The sequence below is a fragment of the Lagopus muta genome, chromosome 3 (assembly GCF_023343835.1).
Source record: "Lagopus muta isolate bLagMut1 chromosome 3, bLagMut1 primary, whole genome shotgun sequence".
Classification (NCBI taxonomy): Eukaryota; Metazoa; Chordata; class Aves; order Galliformes; family Phasianidae; genus Lagopus; species Lagopus muta.
The window spans coordinates 88,763,944-88,778,837 of record NC_064435.1 but is presented as its reverse complement, the minus strand read 5'-3'; the positions used below and the strand labels follow the sequence as shown (position 1 = coordinate 88,778,837).

The 14,894-nt window shown below is 41.0% G+C and overlaps 1 long non-coding RNA gene across 1 annotated transcript in view; it reads right to left on the bottom strand.

Annotated features, from left to right (window-relative positions):
* Positions 1 to 3,668: 3,668 nt before the first annotated feature.
* The window catches only part of LOC125691382 (uncharacterized), a 36,121-nt gene continuing 24,895 nt past the window's right edge, over positions 3,669 to 14,894 (bottom strand). Inside the window, exons 2-3 of the long non-coding RNA XR_007376110.1 lie at positions 12,812 to 12,880; positions 3,669 to 3,999 (exon numbers count right to left, since the gene is read on the bottom strand). This is a non-coding gene — a long non-coding RNA (uncharacterized LOC125691382). The remainder of the gene's footprint in view (positions 4,000 to 12,811; positions 12,881 to 14,894) is intronic.

Below are 14,894 nucleotides of genomic sequence, written 5' to 3'. Positions count from 1 at the left end.
CATGAAGATATAAAATGTATAATCCATTTTTAATAGAGTGGGCTATGTGTGTCTTCACTGGGGACTTTCAGATGCAAATGACTAATCCTGATAAGATGCCACTGCTACAGTTGTCACGAGGCTGCAGCATTGTTTTGATTTTCCAGGTCTTTTCAGTGACTTGTCGCTGCTTTTACCTTACAGCTTTTAATTCACTGCAGGTTGTGCCATAAGCCAATGAATGTGTACATGTATTATGTGGTTCTCTTGAATTACATTTTTTTTTTTTTTGAATGGTTGTGGTAGATGGCTTGACTGAGTAACCAGGAGGAATCAGGAACTTTGTTTATTCCCTGTAGAAACAAGAAGTTAACTTTGCAAGAGATAACAGAAGGAGCACAGTATTGTCAAGACGCTGGGAACATGAACACATTTCTTCTCCACTAAGAACAAGTTTGTTTTGAGGGGTGATCTCCTCTATACTTACATTCTTCCAAGAATTTCTTAATGCCAGTGAAAAGCAATTCAGAAAAGCATCTTCATGCCTGTTAATGAAGCAGATTCAACTTTAATTTGCACATTAGGAGGCACTGATCCATTCATCCTCTTTTCCACTGTACTATTTCACTGTACTAGGCCACATACTAAGTCAGGATTTTGCTCCTGGTTTCCACCAAAATGCATGGTGGGCATTTTTGAAGGTATAACAAAGGATTTTACTAAATTCATTCAAAATGTTTCATTGATTTTACTTCATTTTAATCTTTAGACAATACATGCCTGTGCATTAGGTTCTTAACAAATACTGAATTCCTTTCAACTATTGCTAAAGCAAGGTGTTTCCCTCCTCAGAAATGTTAGTCAGTGGCGAGATAAAACAAGGGGAAAGGGCAAAGGTAAGTGAATCAAGCACAGCTGATACTGGAAGCTCCTTCTCATTGCTACAACCTGCAAATGACCAACTTACTGACTGACATACTGGAGGAAAAAGTCCTCATCTTTCTTAAGGAATTCTTAAGGTATGCTGTAAACTATACAGTTCCTTGATCAAGTCTACCAAATGGTTGCAATTCCATTTGAATTATTTACTGGTAAGTAACTTCTATGATTCTTCTCAAGCTCTATGGAGAAATAATATGATAGTCATGTAAAATGTTATCTCCTGGATGGTCTTGTTAGTCTGAAAGATTAAAACTAGCTATTGAGGCTTTAGTCATTTCTCAGCTGCTTGAGGATTCTGAAAAACCTTTTTTAATGTTTCCTTTTATCTTTATCTGAGACCAGGTCATTTTTCAAGGATAGCTGAAACTATTTCAGTGTCCTAGGGAATTAAAAAACACCTGAGGCAACTGGTAAATATTGAAATCTATGAAGTTTATCCTCCTGCCACGTGTACTGGCTTCCACATATAAAACCCCTCTGGCTCTGCTTTTGGGAAATAAACAAACAAATAAATAAAACAGTATCTCTGCAGATACTTTCACCAATCAAATACGTATTTATAAAAATACATTTTTTCACCTAACCATAAAAGGATGAAGATTTGTATGTCTGTAAGAGAAATGCCAACTCAGCTGTCCTTCCTCTACAAGGATTATGCTCTATTTAAAGATGAGTTTACTTACTTGAGCATGTCACAATTCTCTTTCACTCATGCCCAACAACAGCTCAAAGTCCTCAAAGGTTTTTCTAGTATGATTTTGCAATCATAACTGATATGTGCTCTTGCCTTGCCAGCCCCATGGAAATTCCAGTTTGCTTTATTAAAACACTTGGTTATTTTGAAAGAAGAGCAGCTTCAGGAATCAACATTTTGATTTTGACCCGATCACCTACCAAGAACAGTAGGAAAAATCTTGCCTGAGCAGAGGATATTCCCCTTTACAACTCACTTTCACACCACACACCAACCTAGAATCAGACACCCAGTAAATGTTAGTTGTTTTATGTTTCTTTCATAGTACAATATCTGCTTCATTAAGTGAAGGAGTAGGGGAAATGAAATTTAGTGAGAGCAGCAGCGAAAATAGCAAAGATAGTATCCAAACAAATATTCACAATGTTTTTGCTAGAGAGAAGGCATTTTGTCAGGGTTTGGCTTGAGAATAACTTTTCCCTTCATTAATTTCCTAACCAGATGATTTTCCCTCTTAAAATGTGTGAGATGCTATATTTACAGTGCAGTCTTATATTTGATCTCCAGGGCAGATATGAAAACAACAGCAAAGCAGTACTTTGTTGGCAATTGGCATCAGCGTAGGTGACTTCTGAGTGTTAAGTATCGTGGTGGGGGAAATAAATCCTGACTTCCTTAATGTTAAGGCAACATTAAACTGGAAGCAGCTGATAGCGGATGGCAGTGTTCAGAGGAACTGCTGGGGATCATGAGGAGACAGGGACTGAAGAAAAATCCAAGATTGTCTTGAAGACATTTCAGGAGTGGCATAAAGAACTGAAGTTAGGGTAATAAACGAAAGGAAGACCTTTGAGCCTGTCTGAAATTCTTCAGATTGTTCTTCACTGTTAAATTTATAAGCACTATTAAACTTATAAGCACAGTGTAATCTTGTGAGCTACACCTCTTGTCTGACATACTGTTAGGTTCCTGTATGTCATGGTTTTCTTGCAAGGCAGTATTCCAAATGTTAATCCTCAAGTTGCTGCGTGCAGTAGGAAAAGTTTGTGTAGTCCTTCAAATACAGGTTGAAACACAAAACACAACCAGAAGACTGTAAGATGTATCAGAAGACCATACAGCATGTGTGCATTAAGTTTTGTGCCACCACATTTTTTGGTACAAAGACTAACTGGTGTATGTGTACTCCAGCTCAGGGGAAATTATGAGCAGGACACAGTACTTTAGCTTGCAGCACATGTCTTACAGCAGAATTCATTTGCCTGTTTCTGTTTCTTGTCTGAACAGTAACCAAGGCTTGTGAAGGGCTTGGAGAATATGCCCTATGAGGAGAGACTGAAGGAACTGGGGCTGTTTAGCATGAGGCTGAGGGGAGACCTGATTGCTCTCTTCCAATATCTGAAAGGTGCTTACAGCAGAGCGGGGCTGGTCTCTTCTCACTGGTGACAGGACGAAGGGAAATGGCCTCAAGTTGTACCAGGGTAAGTTTAGGTTGGATATCAGGAAGCACTTCTTACAGAAAGGGTTGAGCACTGCAATAGGCTGCCCAGGGAGGTGGTTGAGTCAGCATCCCTGGATGTGTTGAAAAACCATTTGGATGTGGTGCTCAGGGCCATGATTTAGCAGAGGGTTGTTAGAGTGAGGGTAGCATGGTTAGGTTGTGGTTGGACTCAGTGATCTTTAAGGTCCTTTCCAACCTGAGCAATTCTATGATTCTAAGTGCAAGGTGCATGGACAAAACATACATAGAATATTGGGTGCTCTCTTTTCTTTTTTTCACTTTTTTTATTTTTTTCCCTATTACTTGATACACACACTTGTAGAGAATTCCTCTGTGGCACTTGTCAAGACAGTGGAGGCTTTGAAGTAGCTCAGGTTATGGCCCGTAGAAGTCAATGTATTGGCTGACATACTGAACTGTCAACTGTTCCTTGTAGCTGTTCCCGTTCATGCACGAATACTTTCCATCCTAAGAGCTCTTGTAAAATAACATTAATGGCCACATAGTTAAATGCATAATCAAATGGCTCTCAAGAAACCCAGGAATTGCTCATTCTCACCACTTTTTTCTGCTTCCTTTTCCCATCAGCTTAGATCCATCTCCCTCCCTGGGGAAGCAGGCCGTAAGATGGCTGTGCTATGTGCTCCGTGTCACAACCTGGGCAGTGCAGGCAGGCTGTGTGTTCAGGGGCCCTCGGGCCATCAGTTCCAGACTGATGCCATCAGTGCCATCAGCAGTTCCAGACTCCATTGCCTGGCTGGATGGTCGCTGATCCTCTCCAGGGCCACATTCATCCTGCTCCTGTATTTTTTGAAGAGTTTCCTTTGTCCTCTTGTCCCATCCTCTGCTTCAGAGCAGCGTGTGAGGGACAATCCAAGAATTCCTAACAAAAACACAGGGGAAAAAAAGAGCGCCTCCATTGAAGTTAATAATCAGCAGGGTCCAAATTACCTCTTATTAGCATCTGTTTTACAAATGAGGCAGGGTATAATTTCAGATTTGGAGAGGGACTATAATCAGCCTCCTGAAGAGCTCTGCCTGAAGTACCGGGCTGCTTCTTTCTTTCCAAAATCGCACTGCTCCCTCTCCCTCTTGCGCTTCCCCCACCCTCCTCAGCCTCTTTCTCCATCTCTCTGAATAATGCAATTGCTTTGAATAGCCCAGACAGGCCTGCAGATTAGGGAGCCTGTTTGTGGCACGGGGGGCCGGCTGAATAGGTGCAGGAGGCCCACTTCCCCGGAGAACAAGGCTCTGGGAACTAGGCCAACTGTGAAGAGCATGTGTGGGGAGGGACTGAATAGGCGAGCAGCCGGCCAGCCCATATGTCAGCCTGTGCCACAAAGACTCCTCTGCACATCTACCATGACAAACAGGATTACTGAAGACAATTAATCTGGCACGCTTTATCAAAATCAAGCGCTGACCCCCAGCCTCTCCCCCCAGCACGCAGCAGATGCCACGCTCCAATTCAATGGAGCTCAAGTGTTCCCTTTTTCGCCACTGAAAGGCATCCAAAGCCTGAATAAGGTCGAAGTGGACTAATTGCAAACGCTGCCTGACGGCGATAGTCAAATGAGACAAACTCACCTTTTCTGTAACTTCTAATGCAAAGGCTGGCAGCAGTCCCCCATCAGCTGCTTGGGAAGATGGGGAAGTGTGTAGGGGTGGGTGGCTGCCCCTCCTTGCTTTCTGCTCCTTGGAGGAAGAGAGCATCCCCGTTGCTAGGGTCCTGGGGACGCTGAGCTGAGCCATGGAGCAGTGGGCTGCTGCCTGGCAAAAGCAGAGTGCTGAAGCTTGGTGCCGTGCTGGAAACCAAGCGATGTCTGGGGAAGCTACAAACACCCCCTTGGTGCCCCAGCCTGCCTGTGGGATGTTCTTGTCGGGTCTGCCATGGAGTGTAAACTTGTATTCATCAGGACCAGTTGTCTCTTCCCATCTCCCTCCCATTTGCTTTATTTTATTTACATTTCAACATATAGGGGATTCAGAAAGTCTGCCCGGTTGACCTTAATAGAAAATGAAAAGCACTGTTCAATAAAAGATGGGGTGAAAGTAGGGGAAAGCTAACAGTATTTTATCTTATTGCTTTTGTATTTACCTTACTGCTGTTCAAATAAGCAGCTCAGGTACTTGCAGTTCAACCTGGTAGATAGGGATCTCTGAATTACAGCTTACAGCCAAGTACATATGCTTCTGTATTGGCATCCTTTTGCTTTTTACAGTGGATGAAGGGAAGCATTAGCATAACTGAATGCAGCCTTCAAGGAGGTTTTTTTTGTTTTGTTTGTTCTCTCCAAGTTGTAGATGGTTCAGTACCAATTTTGGAAAGACCTCCTCTGTTTAATTAAATTGAGAAATACTAACAAATACAATAATTTTCAAGTGAGTGTTTTAGTAGGATATTATCCTGTTTTGTAAAATTTGTGCAAATGAAATTATTCAAATAGTTTAAATGGGAAATAATGAAAGAGCTTCTCATAATGTTTTAATGCGCTTAGATTTTGCAAGCGGAAAAATAAGCATTTCTCTCTCTCTCTTCCTATCATAGACATGTAAAAAAAAAAAATTAAAATATTGTGTATAACTTAATTTTTGAAGTTCTTTTCTGTCAAAATGGGCAGTATTTTGTCCTGGGTAGCATTTGCTGTTCTTCACCATGTAATTTTGTATAGAGAGAGCATCTAGGTATTAGCTTTACCTACTTCTATGACTTTCCTCAAAACCTGATGCTTCATCAATATGAAAAAATTAAACTTTCTTTTTAAAGCAAGGAAAGCAGAGGACTGGTACCCCCTGTTTGCAGATTATGCGTGGAGGAGCACTGGGCTGATAAATAGGTTGACATCTAAAAGCAACCTGTTAGGACTAGGAGCTGCCTGGGCCATGTCCATGACTTCTCTGTCCCTCTGCCCATGCAATGTGCAGTGGTAGCCACAGGAAAGGCTCACATGTACTCACAGCTAAACTTAGTGTCAAGCAGTGTCATGTACTTTTGAAGCCACGATGATTTATACTTTCCCTGAGTATTAATTCTCAGCACAGTGTGTGCCCATTTAATGCAACCAAACTTGAAATAATATCATGGGGGGCTGACACCTTCAAAAGCCATGGGTGCAGGAAGTGAGCTTCCACTGGGACAGTGCTCTCCTCTAGCTGGAATGGACAGGAGGATCTTATAAGCAGTGCACTGCTAATGATGCCCCTCTCATCTGTTAATGTTTCTTTTTCCTGTGTACAGAGCATGGGAAGTTTAAATGCTAGTTACAGATGGAGGAGCAGCTGATTTTGATATTACAGTGTTTACACTCTAGCAACATGCTCCAGCGTCTGAGAAATGCACTACTGAAAGTGGGTCCAAGCGGGAAATGAGAAAACAGAGCCAATATTGCTTAAGGCACCCAGCAAAGCCAGCTGCAGATCACGTAGCAGCTCATTGCTGTGATTCTTTGACATCCCGTAGCCCAACACCTTCCAGAAATCAAAGGCCAGGTTCAGTTTTTATTCAGAGTGCGAAGGTCGATTTCTAAGAAGTCTCTTGTAATGAAGTGATATACAGAGTTAGAAGAGCTAAACTGTACCTAATGGCTGCTGTGTCAGCAAGAAAAACCTCGTGCATGAAAGGTGACAGAATGAGCTACAAATACTGCTCTAAGAAAAGAGAAAGAGCGCAACAAATAACATGGAAAACTCAATTCACTGCAGGATAAAGGAGCAGCAGAAGAATGAAGTGACAAGGTATTGATCTCAACTACCAGGTCACACCTTTAAGCCACGAGAGGAGGATCTGCCTGTGGAAGTGTTCGATGCTGTCGTCAAAACAGGAGCCCCTGGGTGCATGCTTGCAGGGTGGCAGAGATAGGGTGATGGAGATGGGGTGACCCTAAAGCAGCCAGAGGCTGGGACCTGGACTCGGTGTGAACACAGAGCCCTGGCAGCACTTCTTGCTTCAACAGTCTTATTGCTTGTAATGTGGAGAGGGAACTGTATCACAACTGGTTTGGGAATGAGGAAGATTGTGATCCTTCTGACAGCAGCTAATAGCAGTATTTCTCTAAAAAAAACAGGGTATGTCTCACATGATTTTTACATTGTGTTTTGGAGCAGTTCTGTAGGTCGCAGTAACTTTAAAGTATTACACTCCTTTCTTACAAGTAATAAGATAGCTAAGATTTTGGAGGGTGAAGCTGATACGATAGCGCTGACTAGAAAATTTTGTTCTTGTTGACATGGGTGTGAACTTCTTCCACTCATTTACAGAAATAGGAGCTTGCAGAAAGACTTGTGTCAAATAACATTTTTAAAATTTAATTTGGTTTGAGGTGAAGCATTCGCTGTTTCCTCTAAGAAACACTGAATTTGTAATTACAGTGTAAGGCAGAAATGACTGAGTCAGGTCTCCAGCCTGTGCTTGCACGTATTGACAACAGAAAGAGTCTCCTCTGCTCCAGTGACCCTCAAGGCATTGCCACTGCCTTCAGACAGCAGGAGAAAGTGCGACCTACTTTATCCTGGCTACTCATGGCTGTCAAGACGGTTTTACATCCAAATAACAGTGGTCACTGAATTTTTTTTTTAAACCAGTATACTAGAAGTCTAGTGAATTGGGTCAGATTGACAGAATTCTTTACATTTTCCAATCCCCACAACAGGACAGTATTTCTGAAGGTTAAGAAACATGCCTCACTTCTTTATTTTCTCCCTTCCCTTCCCTTCCCTTCCCTTCCCTTCCCTTCCCTTCCCTTCCCTTCCCTTCCCTTCCCTTCCCTTCCCTTCCCTTCCCTTCCCTTCCCTTCCCTTCCCTTCCCTTCCCTTCCCTTCCCTCCTTCCTTTTTTCTCTTTTTTTCCTTTTCCTTTTCCTTTTTCTTTTTCTTTTTTCTTTCTCTTTTTCTTCTCCTGGACTCAAATAAGCCCTTTTGTCTCTGTTGACACAATACTGTAAACAGTCATCAGAAGATTTTGCTTTCTCTTGAGTTCTCTGCTGTCAGGTCTCCTTCCTGGTTCACACTGAATACATTAATACTAACATAGGCCTTAATAATTCAGGTGCTTCACATGTAGGAATATCATTCTGTACTGCAGAGTTTCACATCATACACTCTTATTTTGGTCCCTGTGGTGTGCTTCCACTGTGGCTCACAGCAATACTACCAATACATGAAATCTTGGTGTGTTTCACTTTTGATGTTAATACCTTGCTGTACAGGAAAATAAAACCAAAGTGAATTGAAGAAAGGATAAAGATACTCTGGTAGAGTTCACTTGAAATATTTTCCTTCCACAAGAAGCACACAGAATGAGGCTGGACTTTGTTGGCTTAAATATCAAAGTGATTGGCATCTATCTAAACACAACAGATAGCTCAGGCCAGCAAATCTCCAACTTCTTTTGTTTTACAGATTACTAAATAAAGAGGTGCAGATCCTGCCTGAATAATTTAAGCCCAACCGACATGAGGTTTGCTTTCTTATTTGTATTTTAGAAATCTCTTAGAAGCTGCTTTGGGAGCACTACAAGTCCGCAGACCCTTTCTAGTTGAGACCACTGTCCCCAGTGTATGGCTTTCAAGCAGTATGATGTTTGTGGCACCTCCTAACATTATTCTTGGCCATGGCATATCAAAGAGAGAGAGCAAAGCATGATATTGTGACTATCATATTATTTGCTCGGGACATTTTTATTTCTGTATTTTTGCCCTTAAGCCACTAATCACTGGTAACCTCTGGCTAAAGGACTTTTCAGTGCTCAGAAGTAAACAACAGAATGTTTTTGGTTCAGCTGGAGTTTCAGAAAAGTGAAACAATGTGGGATCAAATTAAGAGAGTTCAGTTTAACCTGAAAGCCAACGTTTTCTTTCTGAAGTTTTAACAGTATTTTATAACCAAGATTGCAGCAAACAATTGTGGAGTTGCAAATCAACACCATAGGTTTAGAATAATTCCAAAATAAGCTGATGATTTACTGGTTATCTTAATTCCTTTCTCTGCAGCCAAAATGATTTGCTGGAATTTACAGGAGTTTGAAAATCAACTCAAATCCTTATCTCCTTAATAAATGGATTTCAGGCAGGAAAGTTTACTTAGCTGCATGATCACATAAGTAAGCAGAAGGATCTTCCTGTCATCAAAGCTCAAGACTTAAATTTGAGAATGATGTCAGGAGGGTCTTGGCAGTGCACCCAGAGACAGCTTCTGGTCTGCAGGAACAGAGCAGGGAAAAATGCATCGTGCTCCACTGAGCAAAAGGCTGCAAACAGTGAGTTAGTGGGAACAACGCTCTCTTGGCAAGGGGTTCTGTGAGCCCTATCACCACAGCAGCCACAAAGCTTTTGATTTTTTATCTTCTGAAGTGACCCAGTGGGCAGGACATAGGCCTTCCAGAAAGGAAGATGGGAATCTCAGTACAACTTTTACTCACTGACTTGATTTTAAAGTGCCAGAGAAGATACACAAACCATCTCCAAACAAGAATGCAGCCCATAGCTGGGTTTCTGAAACCCTGAGATCTTGAGGACAAATGACAAAAATTGAATGCAATCTAAACCTATGCTAATTATCTGCCTGTCAGTGAGCCCTGAAATGCATTTGAGAGTAAATACCCAACTGTTTTAAAATTCACAGAAAAACTCATTCCAACTTTCTTCACTTTGAACAATAGGAGATTTTGCTTTTTTTTCCACTTCTGTCTTTTGAATCCTTAAATTGCTATATAGCACCAAGTGAACATTGAGATAAACTGCTGTTCAGATAATTCACTGTCAAAAATATTGAGCATACTTTAGCTGGATGGCAGTAGTAATGGTCTTTTCAAGTGCCGCTGCACGAAAGCTGAGCCTATCAAGACTTTTTGGCAGGCACTGCATTTAACCTGTCATGTTATATATTGTACCAATGCAGCTGAGGATCAGTATAAATCAACTTACAAGCCTGAAGGAAATAGAAGAATGTGGTTGTTTTTTTTTTTTGCAACCTATTAGCAACACAAGCATCTAACAGAAGGTGGCAGCATTTTAACATTGTTAAGGCTACCTAAAAAGGGGGAATTAACACAATCTGCATGTCAAGAAAGCTTCTCGTGGTCAGGAGGGATGTGCCTTGAATTTATGGGTTTGATGAAAATATGTGGTTACGGAAAGGCAAAAAAGGTGAAGTTTTGATAACTTTTCAGTTTTCATGAAGTAAATGTAGGAAATGGGCAAAGTAGGTTGCAGAGGGAAGGAAAGCAAGAAATGTATTTAAAAATACAGCTGTCCAAAATGTCAGAAACAGCCCTCCTGCATCTAGAGGGGCAGTTTTGTGGTAGCTCCATTATAAACAGTGGGTAAGAAAATACGCAATCCCTAATGAATGATTGGGATTTGATCTCATACCAGTTTCACAGGGATAGCTCTCTTGCTTCCAGGGTAATCACATCTGTATTGTCAGCTCACATCATCTCATCACAAGATTTTTGGCATTTACTTCTTTTTCTTATAATCTCCAGCCTTTAGAACTCAGCAATGGCATGGGAACCCTAGTTTTCACTTCATGAATACCACCAATAAAAACAGTGAGATTTGAACCCTTGTGGTTACTGGAAAAAAGTTCAAAAAAAAAAAAAAACAACAACCAAACCAAACAACCGATGACTGAAATGCTCTCACAATGCTCAAACCAAAAGTGGGAAGAATAACAGAATTTGTATTAAATAAACCTCTAACCTCATAAGATTAGCTTGAAGTCATACATTGGATTGGCCTGATTGATGGTGATTGCTGATAGGAAGCCTGGACACAGCATTGAGAGCCAAGGCAAGTTGCAATGTAGCCTGATGGGGTGTAATTAAGTGCCTGGCTTAGGGCATAACAGTGGGTGTAGAGAGGTGCTGTTCACTTTGGTGAGATTACTTGTTGATTTGCAGCTCAAGTTGTTCACTGAACTGAGGTCCTAACTCATTTAAGAACTAATCCAGTGTCCATTGCAGTTTGATGGTAAAATGCTCAAAATCAGGATGCCTGTGTTCTTAAATGTCTTCTTTTTTTTCTTTTTTTTTTCTTTTTTTTTAAGCATCAAACTGCTTCAAGTATCACTTGATTCATCTTTCAAGATAGATATAGACAGCACTAAGGAATACCATATTAGCAGCCACCACAGAGATTCTACATCTCTACATGCTGACAGCAGTTAAAGCCTCTCAAAAACATACTACATTATTTTCTACCTTTCCATTCCAATGGATTTTTCTTTGAAATCAGGTAAAAACTGACAAGTCTCACTGGGAAGTTTCAAACTGGAGTAGATACATTTTCCACATTTTGCATATGGAAAAGAAATGTTAATTTTGCAAAGACTTCCCACTGTATTCATCTTGGAAGCCTGACTGCAGAGCAATTAAGGCAGTGGGCAGATTACCAGATGGCAACCAACCATGGGTGGAGTTAATCTAGAAGAGATATGAGACCTTGCAGGGGCTGAGATTTTCAGGGTTTAGCACAGATAACTCTGGGCACAGGCAGACAGTCACACAGTCAAAAATGGTACTGAATAAATTGAGCCCCAGAAAGATTAAATGCCTATCTGGAAGTCCTGGTGAGCTGACAGAAGAGCTGAGGGTAGGATTGTGACACTACTTGTTCTCAGATCTAGCAAAAATATTGTCAGAAAACAATTTTAAATTTCATGCTGAACACCAAGTTGCTGTACAAAGTAATACTCAGCCAGGCACACGCTGGGCAGGAATAGAACTGATTTAATTTTGTTTGGCTTCTTGATGTGTCTTCCTGGAGTTCCTATTTGCTGCATTGTGGGTTAAATACTTAAACAGGAAATCAACTCCGAGGACCAGCTGACCATGTCAACCTTGTGGAAACATTTGTCCTTGCCAGAACAATTCAAAGAAAGCCTTGTTTCTGGTGCACAACAATAGTAAAAATCTGTGGAGAACAATCTGAGTACAGAATGATTTGCTAGAGTGATATCTGTTGCTCAAATTAAAGACTTTTGAGTAAGGATCAATACAGATATCTACACACATAAAGACAGAAAGCTCTGCTTAATTTGTATGTTCTCCATACAGGAGAGCAGTCCTCTGAATGAGTGCCTGAGTTATTACATGAATCAACTAATCATCTAATAGAGTGATTGTCTCAAAATTAATCTACCCTAAATTTGACATAACTGATCTAGAATGACAACAATTATAAAAATCACTTCACAAAAGAATGACCTTTAACAGAAGAAAAAGCAAATTTAGGCTAAATTCATTCAAATGACACATAGGCAATCGAGGAGGGATATCTTTCTTTTTTTCTTCTTGTCATTGTATTAAAATGCCTGCAATATCATAGTTCTGTCAGGCTTACAAATGCCACATTTCATATTTTTGTCAAGGAGTTTTTATTATTTTTGCTGTTAGTCCATGCATAAGGAATAAAACGTCATGCATGACTTCCAGTATCATCATTAACATCTTTAATAAAGTTCATTTCATCATAGCAGATGCATTTTAATTGCCACTTCTTTTAGCTCAGCTCTGCAACGCTGCTTTATCCTGCTTTAAATTAAACTCCTTCTTACCAGAGGTAAGATTTGTCAGTCCTTTAAAGTGTAACATATGAAAACTATCGTTAAGGTCTGTGAATTAGATGGAAACAAGAACAGAACCAATGGGAGGTAATATATTTCAATTAGGCTTTCAAGAGATAGTGGATTCTATGCTACCTTGTCAATGGTTTACGGGCTGGTTTCTGCTGGTTCCTTGACTAGCGGGGCAGAGGCATCCACAGTGCCCTAAAAGGGAAAAGGGAAAAAAAGGAAAAGGTTAGAGAGATGGGCCTAAAAATAAAACAGTGGCAATGATCTGAGGAGAAACAAACTAATTTACTAAATAAGATATGGGAATGCAAGATAACACACTATAATACAATACAAAACAATTAGAACTGGAGCTAATAAATCATACAAAATGAGAGGATGTAGCTCTTCTCTTCTGGGACAGGTACATTCTGGAACTGCAACATTAATTCTTTAACTCACTTTAACATGACGTTATGATGTGGAATACCAATAATATAACCAAAAATCATAAAACCATGACATTCCTGCATATGGCAAAGCAATTCAACCTCTTAGTTTAAATTTCTATTGATCTCAGGATTGAGATTTTCCTTAGAAAAGACTGTGTGAACCCCTCAGAATTTTGTCCAACATGAAAAGTCATTACCTCAATGTGAAACTGACATTTCTCTCCTAACATGGATACTGGGGGCCTGGTCTGTGTGGGGATCAATTCATACTTTATCTGGTTGTGAGCAGCAGTTGGTACAGCTATGTGTGTGCTAGTACGTAGGGCTGAAGGACCAGATGCAATTTGCCTGGAGTGTAACAACCCTACTTTTGAGCAGAAAGAAGTTAATGCTATGGGCAGCATTGTCCTCTTTGCTTTCTGATAGGCTTGTGCAGTTAATTACCAGGTAAATATGATTGATGCCAGGGAATGCCTTGAATAATGCCTACTTAAAAGTCTATGGCGTGTTGTGATCTTTTATTTTTATTTTCACTTTTCAAGTACTTTGAGCTTGCTTTGGGAGCTATGAGGACTTCACTTGTGTTTTCCTAACTTTAGCAGTTCTCTTAGGCAGACTACCTGAGTTTCATGTTCCAGTTATTTTAAACAAGAGCTGAGCCACTGTAACTTGGTTAGAGCTTCCTGGCAGAATACACAGAGACATTTCTCTGTCACTGAAGGAATCAAGGCTTTTGTTGAAGGGGACATTAAGGATCATTTTGTTCCATCCTCCTTGCCATAGGCAGGGTTACCAATCGCTAGATCACGTTGCCCAGGGCCTCATCCAACATATCCTTGATCACCTTCAGGATGGGGCATCCATAATTTCACATGGCCTCACTTTTCAAGCCTGTCCAAGTCTCTCTGGATGGTGTCCCTTTCTTTTATTGTGTCAACTGCACCAGTCAGCTTGTTGTCATCAGAAATCTTGTTGACAGTGCACTCAATCCCACTGTCTACATCATTGATGAAGATGTTGAAGAGCACAGGACCCCAGACAGACCCCTGTGGCACATCACTTGTGATTAGCCTCCACCTGGACGTAGAGACATTGACCACAAACTCTGGCTGTGACCATCCAACAAAATTTTATCCACCAAATAGCTCAGCCTTCCAATTGCTGTCTCTCCAATTTAGATATGAGAATGAGGTGTGGAATCATATCAGCCTTCTAGAAGTACGGGCAGATGACACCTGTTGCCCTTCCTTTGTCTACTGATGCCATCACTGTATCATAGAAAGTCACCAGATTGGTCAGGCATGATCTGCTGTTAGTGAAATCATTTTGGCTATCTTGGATCACCTCCTCATCTTGCACATGTCTTAACATCTCTTCCAGAAGGATCTGCTCTATGATACTCCCAGGCACAGAGGTGAAGCTCGCTGGCCTGTAGTTCCCCAGGTTTTCCTTTCTCCCTTTCTTAAAAATGGGATTGATGTCTTCCCATCACTGGGGACTTCACCTCATAGTCACAGTTTTTCAAAGATGATGAAGAGCAGCTTGGCAAGCATGTCAGCCAGTTCCTTCAGAACTCTAGGATGCATGCCATCTGGCCCCATAGACTTGTACAAATTATGAGTTGGTCTTGGACTCGCTCTGCTCTTACAGTGAGAGATTTTGCTCCCCTGACCCTTGAATAGAGGCTCAGGGACACAAGAGGCATGGGAAGTCAGACTGTCAGTGAAGACCAAAGTAAAGAACTTATTGAGTACCTCACCCCCTTCCTCATGTCTGAG